The 23,142-nt window shown below is 44.2% G+C and overlaps 1 long non-coding RNA gene and 1 pseudogene across 1 annotated transcript; one reads left to right on the plus strand and one right to left on the minus strand.

Moving 5' to 3' along the window:
- Positions 1-3,402: 3,402 nt before the first annotated feature.
- Positions 3,403-5,144, minus strand: LOC126065722 (uncharacterized). Its single transcript, XR_007514913.1, has 3 exons — positions 5,058-5,144; positions 4,752-4,877; positions 3,403-3,503 (listed from the first exon to the last, which is right to left on the minus strand). It is a non-coding gene; the product is annotated as an uncharacterized LOC126065722 (long non-coding RNA).
- A 4,046-nt stretch (positions 5,145-9,190) lies between these two features.
- Positions 9,191-22,557, plus strand: LOC126065452 (uncharacterized; annotated as a pseudogene).
- Positions 22,558-23,142: the final 585 nt, after the last annotated feature.

Here is a 23,142-nt window from a genome sequence, read left to right on the forward strand (position 1 = left end):
CAGCCGAGTCATTAGCCATTAGAGAAATGCAAATCAAAACTGTAATGAGATTCCATCTCACTCCAGCAAAGCTAGCATTAACCCAAAAAACACAAAATAATAAATGTTGGAGAGGTTGTGGAGAGACTGGAACTATTATACACTGCTGGTGGCAATATAAAATGGTACAACCACTTTGGAAATTGATTTGGCACTGCCTTAAAAAACTAGAAATAGAATTACCATATGATCCAGCAATCCCACTCTTTGGAATATATCCTAGAAAATTAAGAGTCTTTACACGAAGAGATACATGCACACCCATGTTCACTGTAGCACTATTTACAATAGCAAAAAGATGGACGCAACCAAGGTGCCTATCGATGGATGAATGGATAAATCAATTATGTTATATTCACACAATGGAATATTACGCATCGATAAAGAACAATGATGAATCCGTGAAACATTTCATAACACGGAGGAATGTGGAAGGCATTATGCAGAGTGAAATTAGTCACCTGCAAAAGGACAAATATTGTATAACCCACACCCAGTGCGGTCAAGTTGATTCCGACTCATAGCAAACCTATAGGACACAGTAGAATTCCCCCATAGAGTTTCCAAGGAGGGCCTGGCAGATTCGAACTGCCAACCTTTTGGTTAGCAGCCGTAGCACTTAACCACTATGCCACCAGGGTTTCCAAATATTGTATAAGACCACTATTACAATAACTGGAAAAATAGTCTAAACAGAGAAGAAAATATTCATTGATGGTTACGAGAAGGGGCAGAAAGGGAGGTAGGGAGAGCAGTTTTCACTAATGAGATAGTAGATAAGAAATCTTTTAGGTGGAGGGAAAGACACAATACAGGAGAGGACAGTACAAATGGACTAAACCAAAAGCAAAGAAGTTTCCTGAATTAACTGAACGTTTTGAAGGCCAGTGTAGCAGGGGTGGGGGTTTGAGGACCACGGTTTCAGGGGACATCTAAGTCAATGGACATAATAAAATCTTTTAGGAAAACATTCTGAATCCCATTTTTGGAGAGTGGCAACTGGGGTCTTAAACTCTAGCAAGCCACCATCTAAGATGCATTAATTGGTCTCAACCCACCTGGACCAAAGAAGAATGAAGAACACCAAAGACACAAGATAATTATGAGCCCAGGAGACAGAAAGGATCACATAAGCCAGTGATGACATCAGCCTGAGACCAGAACTAGATGGTGCCCGGCTACAACCGATGACTGCACTGACAGTGAACACAACAGAGGACCCCTGAGGGAGCAGGAGAACAGTGGGATGCAGACCCCAAATTCTCATAAAAAGACCAGACTTAACGGTCTGACTGAGACTAGAAGGACCCCAGAGGTCATGGTCCCCAGACCTTCTGTTGGCCCAGGACAGGAACCATTCCCGAAGCCAACTCTTCAGACAGGGATTGGACTGGACTATGGGATGGAAGATGCTGCCGGTGAGTAGTGGGCTTCTTGCATCAAGTGGACGCTTGAGAGTATGTTGCTATCTCCTGTCTGGAGGGGAGATGTGAGAGCTGAGGGGGTCAGAATCTGGCTGAATGGACATGAAAATAGAGAGTATACAGAGGGGGTGTGCTGTCTTGTTAGGGAGACAACAGTTAGGAGTGCATAGAGGGGTGGATATAAGCTTTTGCATGAGACACTGACTTGATTTGTGAAAGCTCACTTAAAGCACAACAAAAACTAAAAAAAAAAAAGGGCAAAGGATATTAACAGGCACTTACCAAAGAAAAAATTCAGGCTGCTAACAGATTCATAAGGACATGCTCAGGATCATTAGCTACTAGAGAAATGCAAATTGAAACTACAATGAGATTCCATCTTACCCCAGCAAGGCTGGCATTAGTCCAAAAAACACAAAATGATAAATGTTGGAGAGGTTGTGGAGAGACTGGAACACTTATATACTACTGGAGGGAATGTAAAATGGTACAGGCACTTTGGAAATCAATTTGGTGCTTCTTGAAAAAGCTAGAAATAGAACTGCCATATGACCCAGCAATTGCACTACTTGGCATATACCCTAAAGAAGTAGGAGCCTTCATACAAACAGATACATGCACAACCATGTTCACTGCAGCACTGTTTACAATAGCAAAAAGATGGAAACAACCAAGGTGCCCATCAAGGGATGAATGGATAAATAAATTATGGTATATCCACACAATAGAATACTACATATTGATAAAGAACAGTGATAAATCTGTACAACATTTCATAACATGGAGGAATCTGGAAGGCATTATGCTGAGTGAAATTAAAAAAACGAAACGTGAAAGTAGTCAGTTGCGAAAGGACAAATATTGTATAAGACCACTATTATAAGAACTCTAGAAACAGTTTAAGCAGAGAAGAAAATATTCTTTGATGGTTATGAGAGGGGGGAGGTAAGGAAGGAGGCAAAGGGATATTCACTAATTAGACAGTAGTTAAGAACTCCTTTAGGTTAAGAAAAGACAACACACAATACAGGCCAGGTCAGCACAACTGGGCTAAACCAAAAGCAAAGAAGTTTCCTGAATAAACTGAATGTTTTGAAGGCTAGAGTAGAAGTGGTGGGGGTTTGGGGGCCATGGTTTCAGGGGACATCTAAATCAATTGGTATAATAAAATCTATTAAGAAAACATTCTGGATTCCACTTTAGAGAGTGGCATCTGGGGTCTTAAACGCTAGCAAGCAGCCATCTAAGATGCACCGATTGGTCTCAACCCACCTGGAGCAAAGGAGAATGAAGAACACCAAAGACACAAGGTAATTATGAGCCCAAGAAACAGAAAGGGCCACATAAATCAGAGACTACATCAGCTTGAGACCAGAAGAACTAGATGGTCCCTGGCTACAATGGATGACTGCCCTGACAGGGAACACAACAGAGAACCCCTGTAGGAGTAGGACAGCAGTGGCATGCAGACCTCAAATTCTTGTAAAAAGACAAGACTTAATGGTCTGACTGAGACTAGAGAGACCCTGGAGGTCACGGTTCCCAGAGAAAGCTTGGATGGGACTATAAGACAGAAAATGATACTGGTGAGGAGTGAGCTTCTTGGATCTATGTAGGCAGCTCCTGTCTGGAGGGGAGATGAGAAAGCAGAGGGGGACAGAAGCTGGCTGAATGGACATGGAAATAGAGGGTGGATAGAAGGAATGTGCTGTCTCATTAGGGGGAGGGCAACTAGGAGTATATAGTAAGGTGTGTATAAGATTTTGCACAAGAGACTGACTTGATTTATAAACTTTCACTTAACGCCCAATAAAAAATAAAAAAAGGTAAAACAATATATATTATACCCTTACGCTAACATTCAGTTGAAGCACTAAAATTAAAGGCATTAGAGAATATGAATGATAATAAAACATTGCACTTACGGGCTTTTTGCAGGGCTTATTTTTTTTTTATGGTCTTGGTTTTGTTTTTTTAACAAGGACAAGAGATCTTCAGGATTTCCTCACAAACTGTTAAACAGAAACAGCAGGAGTTTGGCTGTAATAAAGGGAAAACGAGAGAAAGAGAACGAAGTAAGGAAACTGTCTACTAACACCTGGCTCACGCATTTGCTGACGTAATAATAAAGCACCTCCATCAGAGATAACGCTGCTTCCCAATGACGGCCTCATGGTGATTAGGTAAAGCTGCACAGAGATTTCCAGCATCTCTATGTGGATCATAGTTGATGCTGTACTGATACAGGTCATAGTGGGGATGAGATGTCAGCCGGAAGTGGTTCTCAAATAACCTTACCACATCACCTTCTGAACCTGAAAACTGAGCCACATATCCACACTGCAACAACAGAGTGCATCGCTGGACCCAAGACACTCCAAACACCACAATATTGAGAGCCATAGTTAGGTCAAACAAGGAGATTAAAAAAAGTTTTTTATACACTGACATCCAGAAATGCCTAACATCAATTTAGGTGTACCCTTATGAAAGCATGTATTTAGAAAGTTGAAATCTGATAAGATTAAAAAACTTAACGATTAAAATAGATCAAAGCAAAACCTCTGCAGCAGAATGCTTCCAAAAGAGGAGGGGAAATATATAGCAATACTCAATTAAATTTTTTTCAGTATAACCAGATATCCAGAAGCCAGACCAGTGGCCGTCAAGTCAGTTCTGACTCATGGCGACCCCATGTGTGTCAGAGCAGAACTGTGCTTCATAGAATTTTCAATGGCTGATTTTTTCTGAAGTAGATCACCAAGACTGTATTTCAAGGTGCCTCTGAGTGGGCTTGAACCACCAGCCTTTTGGTTGGCAGCAAGTGCGTTAACCATTTGCACCACCCAGGGACCAGTATCACCAAAAAAACCAAACACCCATTGCCATCAAGTCGATTCTGACTCACAGTGACCCTGTAAGACAGCAGAACTATCCCATAGGGTTTCTAAGGAGTAGCTGGTGGATTCAAACTGCCAACTTTTGGTTAGCAGCTGAGTTCTTAACCGCTATGCCACCAGAGCTCCAGTGTAACCAAAGAAATGAGTAATTTGATTTCACCCGAATAAGAGGAAAAGAGAAAAATGGAGAGTCCATTCAAGTTTCTAAAACAATCTGCATTTCTGCACAAGTGAATATTATTACAAGAATATGAAAGAATAACAATGAGGCGTCTCCACTTACAATGATGATATGAAGCTTTACGGAGTCTCTTAAACACAAACAGGCATCTTCTATCAAAGGCTTAAAACAAATTCCATAAAACTGAATTGTTAGTGGCCAACATACCGGTTTTCGACTCCCTCACACGTTCCAAGTCTTGCCTAATATCCACCATGAGATCTCAAAAAGCTCCACTGAAGCCCTTCTTTCCCAGGGATACGGCCTGCAGTCCAGCTGAGAACTGAAGTTTTCCTACATATGAACAAATATAAAAGCCATGAATTTGCAGAGTAAAAAGGAAATGTAAATGGAAAGTAACAACAGTAGTCCCAGCTATTAAATAAAACGGTGAACCCTGTTTGAGGTAGAAAATAACTGCCAAAGGATTCAAACATTACTTCAGGTATGTGTGGCCAGAAAGGGGAATATTACCCAAAAGCTTTTCCCAGAGAGGCCCTGGGCCACATCAGCGGTTCCCTTAGCATCTCGTTCTCCCCTGCTATAGTATCTGTCGTGTTTTATCAGGTATTTCTGCACAGAAAAAGATTCTTCAAAGCAGAAATCTTGTTCTGTCTCTACGTCTTATAACCCTATCACATGGCACTGCAGTGCCACCTAGTGGAAATCAGGAAATGCTGCATGTCTTGGGTGCCCTGAAGTCCATTCAACTCATAGCGACCCTCTGTAGAACAGAACAAATTACTGCCCGGTCCTGCACCATCCTCACAATCTTTGTTATGCTTGAGCCCACTGTAGCAGCCACTGTGTCCATCCATCTCACTGAAGGTCTTCCTCTTTTTTGCTGACCCTCTACTTTGCCGTGGCCCTGGTGGCACAGTGGTTAAGAGTTCAGCTGCTAACCAAAAGACTGGCAGTTCGAATCCATCAGCTGCTCCTTGGAAACCCTATGGGGCAGTTCTGCTCTGTCCTATCGAGTCGCTTTGAGTCGGAAAAGACTCAACAGCAATGGGTTTTCTGCTTTACCACGTATGATGTCCTTCTCCAGGAACTGGTCCCTCCTGAGAACATGTCCAAAGCAAGTGAGACAAAGTCTTCACCATCCTCATTTCAAGGACCATTCTGGCTGTACTTCTTCCAAGACAGATCTGCTCATTCTTTAGCAGTCAGTGGTATATTCAATATTCTTCTCAGCGCCATAACTCAAAGGCATCAATTCTTTGGTCTTCCTTATTCATTGCCCAGCTTTCACATGCATATGAGGAGATTGAAAATACCATGGCCTGGGTCAGGCGCACCTTAGTCCTCAGAGTGACATCTTTGCTTTTTAACACTTTAAGGTCTTTTGTAGCAAATTTGCCCAGTGCAATACGTCGTCTGATTTCTTGACTGCTGCTTCCGTGGGCGTTGATTATGGATCCAAGTACAATGAAATCCTTGACAACTTCAATATTTTCTCCCTTTATCATGATGTTGCTTATTGGTCCAGTTGTGAGGATTTTTGTTTTCTTGTTTTTTAATTGTGCTTTAGATGAAGGTTTACAGAGAAAATTAGTTTCTCATTAAACAATTAATACACATATTGTTTTGTGACATTGGTTGCCAGCCCCATGACATATCAACACTCTCCTCTTCTCAACCTTGGGTTCCCCATTACCAGTTTTCCCGTCCCCTCCTGCGTTCTTGTCCTTGCTGGTGTGCCTTTTAGTCTCGTTTTGTTTTACGGGCCTGTCGACCAGATTATTTGTACAAAGGGTCAATCTCAGGAGTGACTTCATTACTGAGTTAAAAGGGTGTCTGTGGGCTATACTCTCAGGGTTTCTCCAGTCTCTGTCAGACCAGCAAGTCTGGTGTTTTTTTGTGTGAGTTAGAATTTTGTTCCACATTTTTCTCTAGCTCTCTCTGGATCTGTCTATGGTGATCCTTGTCAGAGCAGTCAGTAGTGGTAGCCAGGCACCATCAAGTTGTGCTGGACTCAGTCTGGTAGAGGCTGTGGTAGTTGCGGTCCATTAGTCCTTTGGACTAATATTTCCCTTGTGTCTTTGGTTTTCTTCATTCTCCCTTAGCTCCACATGGTGTGAGACCAGTGGATTATTTTAGATGGCTGCTCACAAGCTTTTAAGACCCCAGACACTACTCACCAAAGTAGGATGTAGATGTTTTCTTTATAAACTATGTTATGCCAGTTGAGCTAGATGTCCCCGATACCACGGTCCCTACTCCTCAGCCCGGTAATTCAGTCCCTCGGGAAGTTTGGTTGTATCTACGAAGCTTTTATGAACTTGCCTTGGAAAGTTGTGCTGACTTTCCCAGTATTGTGTGCTGTCTTACCCTTCAAAGTTACCACTTATCTATTGTCTATTTTGTGTGGCTTTTTGTTTTCTTTATGTTGAGGTATAATCCATACTGAAGGCTGTACTCTTTTATCTTCATCAGTAACTGCTTCAAGTCCTCTTCACTTGCCGCAAGCAAGGCTGTATTATCTGCGTGACGCAGGTTGTTAACGAGTCTTTCTCCAATCCTGATGCCACATTCTTCTTCATATGGTCCAGCTTCTCGGATTATTTGCTCAGCAAACAGGTTGAATAACTTTAGTGAAAGATACAACTGACGCACATCTTTTCTGATTTTAAAACATGCAGTATCTCTTGTTCTGTTTGAATAATTGCCTCTTGGTCTATGTACAGGCTCCACATGAGCACAGTTAAAGGTTCTAGAATTCCTGTTCTTCACCATGTTATCCATAATTTGTGGGGGTCCACACAGTCGAATGTCTTTGCATAGACAATAAACACAAGTAAACATCTTTCTGGTTCTCTCTGCTTTCAGCCAAGATCCATCTGACATCAGCAATGATATCCCTCATTCCACATCATCTTCTCAATCTGGCCTGAATTTCTGGCAGCTCCCTGTTGATATATTACTGCAACCATTTTTGAATTATCTTCAGCAAAATTCTACTTGTGTGTGATACTAGTGATATTGCTCAGTGATTTCTGCATTCTGTTGGAATGCATGAATGGACCAAAAAAAATAAATAAACCTGTTGCCCTGGAGTCAATTCTGACTCTTGGCGACCCCGTGTGTTACAGAGTAGAACTGTTCCATGGGGCTTTCTTGGCTCTAATCTTTATGGAAGCACATTGCCAGGCCTCTCTTCTGATGTGTCACTAGGTGGGTTTGAACCACAAGTCTTTAGGTTCGTAGTGGAGCACAAACAGCTTGCGCCACCCAGACAAACCATGAGAACTGGCTTTTGATTCTAGAAGACTCATCTCTTTTTTATTAACAGCAAATGGAAAAGGATTTCACACCATTACATTCTAAGATGCATATAAATGTAAATGTTCTACAGAGTCAACATTTGAGTGACAGCACAAAGCAATCTTTGAGTGAGAGGTGGTACTTTGTGAAGGAGCATTTAGATACGATATGTAGACACTGTTCCCTGAGTGGCCAAGACTGTCCATGCTCTGGGGTATGAAAATGGTTTTCCTCAAAATGGTACCTCCGAGAGCTGTTATTTGTAGTTTAAAGTTTTTAAAGTCTGAGTTTGTACTAAGAAGAGCTATTTAACTGCATGTTGCACATAAAAGTTTTAAACTATTTTATGAATCTAAATTTCAAACTAGTTTCCTAACACATCCAGCAATGAAATTCATATTAAAATTTCAATTAAGGAAGACAGCAGACATCATTTATCACTTACGTGCCATGTGCTTTACATATAATATTTAATCATAACACCAGAAATGTGATACAGATGATAAAAAAAAATGGGTGCTTAGATTTTATGTTACTAGACTTCTAATTCTTCATTTTGTTGATTCTGGTTTTCTGTCCACTTATAATAAAAAAAAATCTACCTACATATTCGTTTTTTTTAAATATTTAAAACTTTAACCTACCACTTACCTACATATTCTTTTTTTTTTTTTTTAAGTATGCAAAACTTTAACCCACCAGGATTTATTTAGCTCTAAGAGTCAAAAATCCAATCTGGGGTTTAATTGCACTGAGTGAATCCTTGGTAAATGGCATCATCTGAGCCTCTGTGCTCACATGTATAATGAGGACAACCTGTCACCTTGAAGGACGATGCCACGTAGGCGAACATCAAGATATGCAATGGGCTGCTCAGCCTTTCAATGCAATGATCTAAGAACTCAAGTAAATAATGTTCCTAGAACCGCAAGTTAAATGAGAGTAGCGGTATACAGATGTGCTGTCTACACCTGAAACGCAATTACATCAAATCCACTACCAAATGGGGATCTACGTTTCTTTTCCAGAAGCCTAAAGTAGACAGTAACACACTGACAGCCAGATCACTCACTGCAGGGAAGGAGACATCTACAAGCTGCACTCTCTCCAACCTTCCAAACCTGTGGTAGGCCTTCAGTCATGAAACACCCTGCCACCCACCAGACCCTTCTCCTTCCTTTCACCTGGAGACTGAGATGCACCTTCTGCTCCTCTAGGTTGCCCGGGAATAACTAGCTGGCCTTCTCCTTGGGGCGGCCAGAATCTAGCCTGGAATTGACCTGGCTGCTGGGTCTGCATATTTTATCCAAACTCCAAGGGCGCGGGTGCAGGGCAGCAGGGTAATGGCCAAGGACAAGGCGGGATCCCTTGGGCACCTCCGCGGAGGGGCGGGGCTAGACTCAGCTTGGGCTGGGGGCGGGACGAGCCTCATTCCGGACCAGCCTCCTTCCGGAAGAGGCGGGGCGGGAGGGCGGTCCTCGAGGCGGGCGGGCCGGGGGCGGGGCGAGTTTGTCCCGGTGACGCAGGGGCGGGACGAGCCTCATTCCGGACCAGCCTCCTTCCGGAAGAGGCGGGGCGGGAGGGCGGGCCTCGAGGCGGGCGGGCCGGGGGCGGGGCGAGTTAGTCCCGATGACGCAGGGGCGGGGCGAGCTTCGGCCGGGCGGGCGGCGGAACGCACCGGGCTGTCGACTGAGGTAAAAGACGCGACGCGTCGCTGTGGCCGGCGGCAGGCGGGGCGCCAGCGAGAGGGAGCGCTACCCCGGCGCCTTCGAGGAGGCGGCGGACGGAGCCCGGCAGCAGGAGCGACATTACCAGCTGCCGTCGGCGCTGCAAAGAGCTGCCCAGGTGCACGACCCGGGGCGAGGTGGGCGGCGGCCGGGCCGAGGCGACCCGCGGCCCCTCCGCGCTCACGCGCCCTCTGTTCGTAGCTCCTGCCAGCGGCGCCTGTCCCACACCACGCTCAGCGACTTGGCCCTGGCGCTCCTCGACGGCAGCGTGTTGGAGATCGTGCAGGGGCTGCTGGAGACCCAGCACCTCACCGAGAAGAGCCTGTACAGCCAGCGCCTGCGGCTGCAGGACGGCCACCGAGGTGCGCGGGCGGGGCGGCGGGCCACGCAAGGGGTTCCCCGGGAAAGACGACTCTCGGGATGAGCCCCCCGGCGGGCTTTTTTGGTGACAGATGAGGCTCGTCAGTTTTGTCAGTTGCCCGCGTAGAACGACGTCCAGAAACTCCTTGTTCGGACTCCGCGGTGCTCCCCACCTCCTCCAGGCAGGATGGCCCAAGTCCTTGGTGTTCGGCCAGCCCACGGGACAGACCTGGGTGGCTGCCGCCCGCGTGGCCCTTGACTGCCCCGCTGTGGAAGATGGTCTGTCCAGGACTGGCGCGTCCTTTGGGGCCACATCCCTCTCCGGCTGCGCATGGAATTCCCAGGAATTCCCTTTGACACCTGAGACGTTTCCCCTGTGAGCCACAAGCGCAGCCAATGCCTCTTGAGCCTTGGCAACTCCTAGGCGTCCCCACCCAGGAATATTGGGGACCCTGGGGCCCTTCCTGCAAGGGATGTAAGGCAGGCCCCCTAGCTCCATTAGGTTTCCCACTTTTGATTTTGTTTTCTCCAAACTTATTGTGAAAAAAAAAAAAAAGTTCAGACATTTAGAAAGGTTGAAAAAATAATACAATGGATACGTATATGCTTTCTACCTGCATTCAGCATTAACCAAACCAAAACCAAACCCACTGCCATCGAATCGATTCCGACTCATAGCGACCCTATAGGACAGAGTAGAACTGCCCCGTAAAGTTTCCAAGGAGCGCCTGGAGGATTCGAACTGCTGACCTCTTGGTTAGCAGCTGTAGCATTTAACCACTACTCCACCAGGGTTTCCTCAGCATTAACAGTTTGTCATATTTCTATACGTCTCTAAATGTATAAGAATATTATAATGCTTCACCATGAATCTATATTTTCTGTAAATTGGGAGGCATATCTAGAGGCCTGATTAAAAAACCCAAAAACCCAGTGCCCTCACAGGCCTGATTAGATCCAGATTAAACGTTTGTGGCAAAAATTCCTCCAGGTGATCCTGGGCCCCCTCTCTGTGGGGTCAGGTGATATTGGTTGGCCCCAGGATTAGTGTATTTTTATCAGGACTGGATGTTGGATTTTGTTAAATCCTTTTTCTGTATCTGTTGAGGTCATCATGTGGTTTTTCTGTTAATATGGTGAATCGCATTGGTTGATTTTTTTTAATTTCTGGGATAAACTGCATTCTTAGGTAAATCCTACCTGGTCATGATATGTTGTCCTTTTTCTACATGCTGGATTCAGTTTGCTAAAATCTTAAGAATTTTCACCTCTATGTTTATGAAGGATATTGATCTGCATTTTGTTCTCTTGTTCTTTCGTCCTCTGATTTGGGTATCAGGGTAAGGTTGGCCTCAGAATGAGCTGAGAAGTCTTTCTTCAGTTTTCTGGAAGAATTGTGTACAGTTGGTTTTATTTCTTCCTTAAATTTTTGGGTGATTGTCTTTTTAAAATTTTTTATTGATGTATACACTTCAGAAATCTGAAGAACATATCTGATTATCCTTTTTTAAAATAATTTCTATTGTGCTTTAAGTGAAAGCTTACAAATCAAGTCAGTCTTTCACATATAAACTTATACACACCTTACTACATACTCCCATTTACTCTCCACCTAATGAGTCAGCCCGCTCCCTCCCTTCAGTCTCTCCTTTTGTGACCATTTTGCCAGTTTCTAACCCCCTCTACCCTCCCATCTCCCCTCTAGACAGGAGATGCCAACATAGTCTCAAGTGTCCACCTGATGCAAGTAGCTCACACCTCATCAGCATCTCTCTCCAACCCATTTTCCAGTCCAATCCATGTCTCTGACGAGTTGGCTTCAGGAATGGTTCCTGTCCTGGGCCAATAGAAGGTTTGGGGACCATGACCGCTGGGGTCCTTCTAGTCTCAGACCATTAAGTCTGGTCTTTTTATGACAATTTGGGGTCTGCGTCCCACTGTTCTCCTGTTCCCTCAGGGGTTCTCTGTTGTGTTCCCTGTAAGGGCAGTCATTGGTTGTCACTGGGCACCATCTAGTTCTTCCGGTCTCAGGATGATGTAGTCTCTAGTTTATGTAGCCATTTCTGTCTCCTGGGCTCATAATTACCTTGTAAGGTTGGTGTTCTTCATTCTCCTTTGATCCAAGTGGGTTGAGACTCATTGATGCATCTTAGATGGCCGCTTGCTAGCATTTAAGACCCCAGATGCCAGACTTCAAAGTGGGATGCAGAATGTTTTCTTAATAGATTTTATTTTGCCAATTGACTTAGATGCCCCCTGAAGCCACAGTCCCCAAACCCCTGCCTCTGCTTTGCTGACCTTCGAAGCGTTCAGTCTATTCAGGAAACTTCTTTGCTTTTAGTCCTGTCCAGTTGAACTGACCTCCCCTGTATTGAATGTTGTCCTTCCCTTCACCTAAAGTAGTTCTTATCTACTATCTTATCACTAAACAGCCCTCTCTCACCCTCCCTCCCCCCTCTTATAACCACTAAAGAATGTGTTCTTCTTAGTTTAAACTGTTTCTCAAGATCTTATAATTCTGGTCTTATACAATATTTGTCCTTTTGCAACTTACTAATTTCACTCAGCATAATGCCTTCCAGGTTCCTCCTTGTTATGAAATGTTTCACAGATTCATCACTGTTCTTTATCGATGCGTAGTATTCCATTGTGTGAATAGACCATAATTTATTTATCCATTCATTCATTGATGGACACCTTGGTTGCTTCCATGTTTTAGCTATTGTAAACAGTGCTGCAGTAAACACGGGTCTGCATATATCTGTTTGGTAAAGGCTCTTATGTGCCTAGGTTATATTCCGAGGAGTGGGATTGCTGGGTCATATGGTAGTTCTATTTCTAGTTTTTTAAGGAAACACCAAATTGATTTCCAAAGTGGTTGTACCATTTTACATTCCACATCCTCTCCAACAGTAATTATTTTGTGTTTTTTGGATTAATGCCAGCCTTGTTGGAGTGACATTTCTCTAATGGCTTACGATCAAGAGCATTTCCTCATGTATCTGTTAGCTGCCTGAATGTCTTCTTTAGAGAAGTGTCTGTTCATATCCTTTGTCCAGTTTTTAATTGGGTTGTTTGTCTTTTTGTGGTTGAGTTTTAGCAGTATCACCTAGATTTTAGAGATCAGGCGCTGGTCGGAGATGTCGTGGCTGAAATTTTTTCCCAGTCTGTAGGTGGTCTTTTTACTCTTTTGGTGAGGTCTTTAGATGAGCATAGGTGTTTGATTTTTAGGAGCTCCCGGTTAATCTGGTTTCTCTTCGACATTTTTAGTAATGTTTTGTATTCTGTTTATGCTTTTTATTAGTGATCCTAATGTTGTCCCTATTTTTTCTTCCATGGTCTTTACCGTTTTAGTCTTTATTGTTTAGGTCTTTGATCCACTTGGAGTTAGTTTTTGTGCATGGTGTGAGGTATGGGTCCTGTTTCATTTTTTTGCAAATGGATATGCAGTTATGCCAGCACCGTTTGTTAAAAAGACTATCTTTTCCCCAATTAACTGACACTGGGCCTTTGTCAAATATCAGCTGCTCATATGTGGTTGGATTTATATCTGGGTTCTCAATTCTGTTCCATTGGTCTATGTGCCTGTTGTTGTACCAGTACCAGGCTGTTTTGACTACGGTGGCTGTATAATATGTTCTGAAACCAGGTAGAGTGAGGCCTCCCACTTTCTTCTTTTTCAGTAATGCTTTACTTATCCGGGTCTTCTTTCCCTTCCATATGAAGTTGGTGCTTTGTTTCTCCATCGCATTAAAAAATGTCATTGGAATTTGGATTGGAAGTGCATTGTATGTATAGATGGCTTTTGGTAGAATAGACGTTTTTACTATGTTAAGTCTTCCTATCCATGAGGAAGGTATGTTTTTCCACTTGTGTAGGTCTGTTTTAGTTTCTTGCAGTGGTACCTTGTAGTTTTCTTTGTATAGGTCTTTCACATCTTTGGTAAGATTTATTCCTAAGTGTTTTATCTTCTTGGAGGCTACTGTGAATGGTATTGATTTGGTGATTTCCTCTTCGATGTTCTTTTTGTTGATGTAGAGGAATCCAAGTGATTTTTGTATGTTTATCTTGTAACCTGAAACTCTGCTGAACTCTTCTATTAGTTTCAGTAGTTTTCCTGAGGATTCTTTAGGGTTTTCTGTGTATAAGATCATGTCATCTGCAAATAGAGATAATTTTACTTCTTCCTTACCAATCTGGATGCCTTTTATTTCTTTGTCTAGCCTAATTGCTCTGGCTAGGACTTCCAGCACAATGTTGAATAAGAGTGGTGATAAAGGGCATCCTTGTCTGGTTCCCCTTCTCAAAGATAATGCTTTCAGACTCTCTCCATTTAGGTTGATGCTCAGTGTTGGCTTTGTATAAATGCCCTCTATTATGCTGAGGAATTTTCCTTCTATTCCTATTTTGCTGAGGGTTTTTGTCGTGAATAGGTGTTGGACTTTGTCAAGTGTCTTTTCCTCATCAATTGATAAGATCATGTGGTTGGTTTTTGTCTTTTGTTTTATTTATATGGTGGATTACATTAATGGTTTTTCTAACATTGAACCAACCTTGCATACCTGGTATAAATCCCACTTGGTCGTGGTGGATTATTATTTTGATATGTTGTTGAGTTCTATTGGCTAGAATTTTGTTGAGGATTTTTGCATCTATGTTCATGAGGGGTAAAAAGTCTGTAATTTTCTTTTTTTGTGGTTCTTTACCTGGTTTTGGTATCAGGGATATGCAGGGTTCATAGAATGAGTTAGGTAGTATTCCATCCTTTTCTATGCTTTGAAATACCTTTAGTAGTGGTGGTGTTAACTCTTCTCTGAAAGTTTGGTAGAGATCTGCAGTGAAGCCGTCCGGGCCAGGGCTTTTTTTTTTTGTTGGGAGTTTTTTGATTACTTTTTCAATCTCTTTTTTTGTTATGGGTCTATATAGTTGTTCTACTTCTGATTGTGTTAGTTTAGGTAGGTAGTGTGTTTCTAGGAATTCATCCATTACTTCTAGGTTTTCAAATTTGTTAGAGTACAAGTTTTCATAGTAATCTGTTATGATTCTTTTACTTTCAGTTGCGTCTGTTGTGATATGGCCCATCTCATGTCTTATATGGGTTATTTGTTTCCTTTCCTGTATTTCTTTAGTCAGTCTGGCCAATGGTTTATCAATTTTGTTAATTTTTTTCAAAGAACCAGCTTTTCGCTTTGTTAATTCTTTCATTTGTTTTTCTGTTCTCTAATTCATTTAATTCTGCCCTAATTTTTATTATTTGTTTTCTTCTGGTGCCTGATGGATTCTTTTGTTGCTCGGTTTCTGTTTGTTCAAGTTGTAGGGACAGTTCTCTGATTTTGGCTCTTCTTTATGTATGTGTGCGCTTATCGATATAAATTGACCTCTGAGCACTGCTTTTGCTGTGTCCCAGAGGTTTTGATAGGAAGTATTTTCATTCTTGTTGCATTCTATGAATTTCTTTATTCCCTCCTTAATGTCTTCTATAACCCAGTCTTTTTTCAGCAGGGTATTGTTCAGTTTCCAAGTGTTTGATTTCTTTTCCTTGATATTTCTGTTATTGATTTCTACTTTTCTGGCCTTGTGGTCTGAGAAGATGCTTTGTAATATTTCGATGTTTTGGATTCTGCAAAGGTTTGTTTTATGACCTGATACGTGATCTATTCTAGAGAATATTCCACGTGCACTAGAAAAAAAAGTATACTTTGCAGCTTTTGGGTGGAGCGTTCTGTATAAGTCTTTGAGGTCAAGTTCGTTGATCGTAGCAATTACATCTTCCATGTCTCTATTGAGCTTCTTACTGGAAGACCTATCCTTCACCAAAAGTGGTGTGTTGAAGTCTCCTTCTATAATTGTGGCGATGTCTATCTCACTTTTCAGTTCTGTTAAAGTTTGTTTTATGTATCTTGCAGCCCTGTCATTGGGTGCATAAATATTTAACATGGTTATATGTTCCTGGTAAATTGTCCCTTTAATCATTATGTAGTGTCCTTCTTTATCCTTTGTGGTGGGTTTAATGTTAAAGTCTATTTTGTCAGTAATTAATATTGCCACTCCTACTCTTTTTTGATTGTTGTTTGCTTGATATATTTTTTTCCATCCTTTGAGTTTTAGTTTGTGTCTCTAAGGTGTGTCTCTTGTAGGCAGCATATAGGCGGATCGTGCTTTTTTATCCAGTCTGAGACTCTCTGTCTCTTTTTTGGTGCATTTAGTCCATTTACCTTCAGTGTAATTATAGATAAGTATGAGTTTAGTGCTGTCATTTTGATGCCTTTATTTGTGTGTTAATGACTATTTCATTTTTCACTTTTTTGTGCTGAGAAGTTTTCTTTGTAAATTGTGTGTTCCTCATTTTCATAGTAGTTGAATTTATGTTTGCTGAGTCATTATGTTTATCTTGGTTTTTATTTTGAAGTATGGAATTGTTAGGCCTCTTTGTGGTTACTTAATATTTACCCCTATTTTCTAAGTAAAAACCTAACTTCTTTCTTCCTATATCACTTTATTTTCCTCTCCATATGGAAGATCTGTGCCTCCTGTATTTAGTTCCTCTTTTTTGATTATTGTAATCTTTTACATAATGACTTCAATGATTCCCTGTTTTGAGCATTTTTTTTCTTTTAAAAATTAATCTTATTTTGTTTTTGTGATTTGCCTATTTGAGTTGATATCAGGATGTTCTGTTCTGTGATCTTGTGTTGGTATCTGATATTACTGATTTGCTGACCAAAGAATTTCCTTTTGTAATTCTTGTAGCTTTGGTTTTTGCAAATTCTCTAAGCTTGTGTTCATCTGTAAATGTCTTAATTACACCTTCATATTTGAGAGAGAGTTTTGCTGGATATATGATTCTTGGCTAGCAGTTTTTCTCCTTTAGTGCTCTATATATGTCATCCCATTGTCTTCTTGCCTGCATGGTTTCTGCCGAGTAGTCTGAACTTATTCTTTTTTTTATATATATAATTTTTTGTGCTTTTAGTGAAAGTATACAAATCAAGTCAGTCTCTCACACAAAAACCCATATACACCTTGCTACACACTCCCAATTACTCTCCCCCTAAGGAGACAGTGTACTCTCTCCCTCCACTCTCTATTTTTGTGTCCATTTTGCCAGCTTCTAACCCCCTCCGTCCTCTCATCTCCCCTCCAGGCAGGAGATGCCAACATAGTCTCAAGTGTCCACCTGATCCAAGAAGCTCACTCTTCACCAGCATCCTTCTCCATCCCGTTGTCCAGTCCAATCCCTGCCTGAAGAGTTGGCTTCGGGAATGGTTCCTGTCCTGGGCCAACAGATGGTCTGGGGGCCGTGACCACTGGGGTCCTTCTAGTCTCAGCCAGACCATTAAGTCTGGTCTTATGATAATTTCGGGTCTGCATCCCACTGCTCTCCTGCTCCCTCAGTGGTTCTCTGTTGTGTTCCGTGTTAGGGCAGCCATTGGTTATAGCCGGGCACCATCTATTTCTTCTGGTCTCAGGATGATGTAGTTTCTGTGAACTTATTCTTATTGATTCTCCTTTGTAGGTGACTTTTTGCTTATCCCTGGCTGCTTTTAAAATTTTGTCTTAATCTTTGGTTTTGGCAAGTTTGATGATAATATGCCTTGGTGATTTTCTTTTGGGACCTATCTTGTATGGTGTTCGATGAGCAGCTTGGGTAGATATCCTTTCATCTTTCATAATGCCAGGGAAGTTTTCTGCCAACCGATCTTCAACTGTTCTCTCTCTATTTTCTGTTATCCCCCCAGTTCTGGAACTCCAGTCACAAAAAAGTTATTCTTCTTGGTAGATTCTCACATGATTCTTAGGGTTTCTTCATTTTTTAAAATTCTTTTATCTGAATTTTCTTCAACTGCATTGGTGTCAATTGCCTTATCCTCTACCTCCTCCACTCTGCATTCCAGTTCCTCGATTCTGCTCCTCTGACTTCCTGTTGAGTTGTCTAAATCTGTAATTTTATTGTTAATCTTTTGGATTTCTGATTGCTGTCTCTCTATGGATTCTTGTAGCTTTTTAATTTTTCCACTATGTTCTTGAATAATCTTTTTGATTTCTTCAACTGCTTTAGCAGTGTGTTGCTTGGCTTTTTCTGTAGATTGCCTTATTTCATTTCTGAGGTCATCCCTGTTGTCTTGAAGCATTCTGTATATTAGTTTTTTGTATTCTACATCTGGCAATTCCAGGATTGTATCTTCATTTTGGAAAGATTTTGATTCTTTAATTTGGGGATTCGTAGAAGCAATCATGGTCTGCTTCTTTATGTGATTTGATAATCGACCTGTGTCTCTGAGCCATCTATAAGATATTGTAATAATTTATTTTATATTTGCTCACTGAGTCTTATCTTCTTGTTTTGTTTTGTTTCAGTATTCCCAGCTGGGCTACTAGATTGCACTGTCTTGATTGTTGTACCTTTGACTCACTTCTGTCCTATTACCAGCTATTTTGAGCTGTTACCAGATATATGAGCCTATGAGTCCATTCACTATTCTTGAATAGAATCAGCTTAGGTGTCCTGATTGTGGGTCACCTAGTGTGTGGTGTAGGCTGTCACCTATTAACTTAGAGGAGTAGTGGTGATGGTTGTATGCACCAGATTCTAGTAGCGGCAGGGGTCACACTCCAAGGAGGGCAGGATGCTGACAGCCTTCCCCCACGTGCCAGTGAGGTAGGAGTGTCTCTATTCCTAGAGCATTTTGGTGGGTGGGCTCTGCAGCTGTACCTTAGGCACCCAATGTTTGTACCTCTAAAGATTGGTAGGCATCACTATCCTCAGACCCCTTTAGCAGGTGGCTAGGTGGTTTGGGTGGAGCTTCAGCCCTCAGTTCCCTGCTGTGGATCAGTGAGGGGTCTGTTTAACAGGTAGAGAAATATCAGACCTCCAAAACTTGTCTTTCCACTGCTTTGCTAAAACAATTATAGTCAGATCTCTATCAGAATTGCCTTTACATTATAATAGCCACCTGGTTCCCTGTATGGATGAAAGCCAAAGCCTGTGGATCTCTTTTGCTTGGCTGGAGCTGGTTCTATATTATTATTCCAGTTTAGGGAAGTCAGGGAATGGATTCCTCCCCCCGCCCCCCCAAGATTGTTAAATGCTGCTTCTCTCAGGCCAGGAGAATGGGTTAGAAAAAAAAAACCAACAGAGCATTTCACTCCCTGCCCCAGGAAGTTCCAATGTTAATGAAGCCGCCCAGGGCAGGGAGGGGAGGGACCAGATAGATAGGAGGGAGTAACCAGCAATCTAGACAAAGTTACTTACCTTGCTTGGTGAAGACTGTTTTATCTGATATTCCAGAGGGGCGTGTAGCCTGTGTGAGCTGGCTGGGTCTAGATTGCCCCCAAGAGTCAGGGCTGCTGTCCTGTGCTTCTGCTGTCTCAGGAAGCCATGATCAGCTTCTCCACTCCTAGTCCAAAGCCCAGTGCCAAGGATTTCTGGCTGGGACACTGTGCTCCAGGCTCGAAAACCAGTTGCTGCTTCCCTGTGGTTTCTACTTCTCTCAGCCGCGTCAGTGTGCACCCTGTGTGTGCTTGCTGGGTTTCTGGCCAAGGTTACTCCAGGGGGTTAGGGCTGCGTCCCGTGCTTGAGCCATCTCAGGAAGCCATGATCTGCACCTCTATTCTTAGTCCAAAGCCCAGCACCAAGGTTTTCTGACTGGGACGCTGGCTCCAGACTTTAAAAACAGTCGCTGCTTCCCTGTGGTCTCTCATTCTCCTGTCAACCACGTCAGTGTGCAGCCTGCTTGCGCTGGCTTAGTCTCTGCTGAGGTTACTCCAGGGGGCTAGGGGTTAAGGCTGCGTCCCATGCTTGCCCCGTCTCAGTAAGCCGTGATCAGCCCAACCACTCTGGCACCAGGGAACTGCAAGGGCTCGAGGCTGTGGCGTGCGACGCCAGTTGCAGAAGCAGCCGCCGCTTCAGCATGCGGCTTTTCGCTCCCCTGTCACTCAGGTCAAATCCTTAGTTCACTGTTTGATGGTCAGGGTTCGTAGATTGCCATGTATGTGATTGATTCACTTGTTTTTCTGAGTCTTTGTTGCCAGAGGGATCCGTGGTATCGTCTACCTAGTTAGCCATCTTGGCCACGCCTCTGATTATCCTTTTTAATGCTCAAGTTGTACCATGTGTGACCAGGAGAGAATATCAGGTGGCTCCCTGTCCTTTGGATGTGTCCCCATCGTTCTTTGAGTACTTCCTCACTTTCTGATATGGGAAGGTGTTCATTCATGCACACATCTTCTTGTCCTTGGAATTGCCATTTCTCCATGGAGCCCTGGTTCCCCTTTAAAAACTCTCTGTACACCTCATTCTTTGTCCTTCAGAAAGCTTGGGCATGTTTTTGGTGCTGCAGCCATAGACAGGAAACCCTGGTGGAGTAGTGGTTAAGAGTTTAGCTGCTATCCAAAAGCTTGGCAGTTCAAATCTACCAGGTGCTCAATTGGAAGCCCTATGGGGCAGCTCTACTCTGTCTTATAGGGTCACTATGAGTCAGAATTGAGTCAACAGCAATGGGTTTGGTTTTGCAGTAGGCAAGTGCCTTTTCCTCCTAGCTGATTTAGCTGGTGGTGAATGGCTATCTTTGCATTGCTTCGTCATTACTAAGTCCCTTCTACCCCAGAAGCAGGTGCAGCTCTCTTCTTACCTTTTGGTTGCTTAGCCAGTGGAAAGTGGGAATTGACCTGGGCTTCGTGGCAACATTTGATAAATGGAGCAAAGCAGCTGAAGTGTCCCTGTATTTGTCTGTTTCCTTTCATTTTGCCTCTTTATTGTATACACTGTAACCAGGTAACCATACCTACCAGTACCAGTTGCTGTCAAGTCTATTTCAACTCATGGCAACCCCATCTGTATCAGAGAAGACCTGTGTTCCATAGGGTCTTAAGTGGCTGATTTTTGAAAGTATCTAAATTGATCACCAGGCCTTTCTTCCAAGACATCTCTGGGTGGACACAAACTGCTGATCTTCTGATTAGCAGCTAAAGTATCAACCAGGAGTCTCTTGTCCCTGTGTATGGAGATGTCTTGAGGGTGGCTCTTGGTTTAAAACACATTTAATGTGATAAATGTAGTTGAAGTGTGCACAGAATGCCAAGAAAAAGGAAGTGGAGGCTGTGGGCACGGTAAGTGCCAGGCTGCTGGCAGTGAGATCCCACAGACCCTCCCAAGAACAGCTGTAAGTTGCGGTGTCTTCCCAGGACCAGAGTGTCGGGTTTTGTGTTTTCTAACAGTTGAGGACCCCTCTGTACCACAGAGATTTAGCTGTTTGACGCTTATGGGTCTGGGGCTCTGGCTCATGATCTTCCATATTCTCTTTTCTTGGTGGTTTCTCTTCATCCCATGAAACCTTTCTCTTCTGTCTATTCCTGTTAGACTGGACAATTGTGCACAAGTCTGTGTCTGACACAGTTTAGCGGGGACCATGGGAGCATTGTGTGGTAAATCCCTCTCTGAGCAACACAGATTCCCCAGCACTGAGCCTCTCTCGGCTCATACGACCTAAAGGTTCCATGTGCTCTTACCTTGGGGTTTTCTTGCCATCATTTTTATTCTGGCGAATTGCCTTGTCATCCGGGGTAGCGTCTCCATCTTGTTTATCAAGGCTGCATCGTCTTCATTTGAGTGATGATTTTTATCAGAGGTTTGCTTTTCCTGTTACTGCAGAGTCTCTCTCTCTCCTGTTTTGTCTCACTGCCCAGGTGTGCAGTCAGGATTCCGGCAGGCCTGGCATGCACATGCAGTGTGAGGTGGTGGGTTCTCCAGCACCCATCCTTGGGCCACTCAGGGTCCTTGCCCATCCCTGTGCTCTGGCTGCTGTGAGGGGACTGGGAGCTGTGGGCGGGGGGCAGGGACGGCTGTGCCCCTCCTGAAGAGCAGCATAACCACACCCCTTAGTGGGCGGCAGCTGCCCGCTACCCTGCCCAGTGACCCATCTTTCCTCCTTGTTTTCCAGGTTTTTGCCTGGGATGGTGGTCTCTGGGCATCTCTGTGGGTACCTGTGAATGATGGAATGGTTGGCCTGTGGCCATCTGAGCGAGGAAGCCTCCAGACTACAGCCTTTCTCCTGGTGTGCCTCCTCCCACTCCCTTAGTCTTCTGAGCCTGGCCTACAACCGCTGGCCTGTCCCCCCTCCCCCGGTAACCTCTGTCCCTCTGGGGAAGGGCACTGCCCCAGGTGAGGGCGGCCTGGGGGCTGGTGTGGGCCAGAACTCTAGCCACCTTTCTGGTACAGGAAGTGCCTGCCTACTTCCCCCTGGGCTTCCCATCTTCCCCTCTGGCCCGGCTGCTCTGTAATGTAATGCTGGGGCCTGGACAGCGTGGGTGGGCATGGAGGAGTGAGGCATGCCCTGGGCCTGCCCCCGTCCCCACCACCTGCTGAGGGTCCCTCCCTTCCCTCCCCAGTGCTCACACAGGCTCTGCTACAGAAGCATGAGGAGGCACAACAGACCTGCCAGCCCCAAAACCAGCCCTTGCTCCAGGTGGCACAGCAGTGTGAGCTGGAGGTAATGAGTAAGGCTGAGTCACCAGGGCCTGGCCCCTTCTCATGGGCACCACATGGGCTGTGCTGACTGGGCCGCAGTGGAGGTACTACGGGTGGCTTCAGACCTGGATGGCTACACTGGGTGTATCCTGGGACAGGCAGCTGAAGCCTGGTGAGTCCGTTGCCCTTTACTGTCGGGTACAGCATGCAAGATCCCATGTGGGGTGAGGGCATGGGACAGGGTGGAGAAGAGGACCTGTCTGTGATTTCCCTGCTCCTCCAAAGAGTGGATCATGTTGGGCCGGGGCCATGCACAGAGCACATAGCAGAGCAGGTATTAATGTGAGGGCATGATGTGGCAGGCCCAGACCTCCTCCACACCTACCTCCCCAGTAGCCTCGAGGGTGCAAGGGCAAAAGTGGGGTGGTGACAGGGCCAGTCAGGCAGAGGCCCATCCACCCCTGCCTGCTGACTCCCAGTTCTGTTTCCGTCTGACCAGTGCCAGGCCCTTAAGTCACACAGCTTCCTGCACCTAGGGATCTCCAGGTCAACCTGGAGACTGGTATATAACGGACAGAGAGGAGGGCAGGTAGCCCACAGAAATGTGTGTGAGGTAGCCAGGGAGTGCAGGAAAGCCCAGAGGAGGTGGCCCAAGCCATGGATCAGCACCAGAAGAACACCTGGCAGGAGTCACCTACAGGACAGAGGAGAGTGTGAGGAGGGCAGGCCACTGTGCAGCCCT

Source organism: Elephas maximus, chromosome 22, assembly GCF_024166365.1.
Source record: "Elephas maximus indicus isolate mEleMax1 chromosome 22, mEleMax1 primary haplotype, whole genome shotgun sequence".
Lineage (NCBI taxonomy): Eukaryota > Metazoa > Chordata > Mammalia > Proboscidea > Elephantidae > Elephas > Elephas maximus.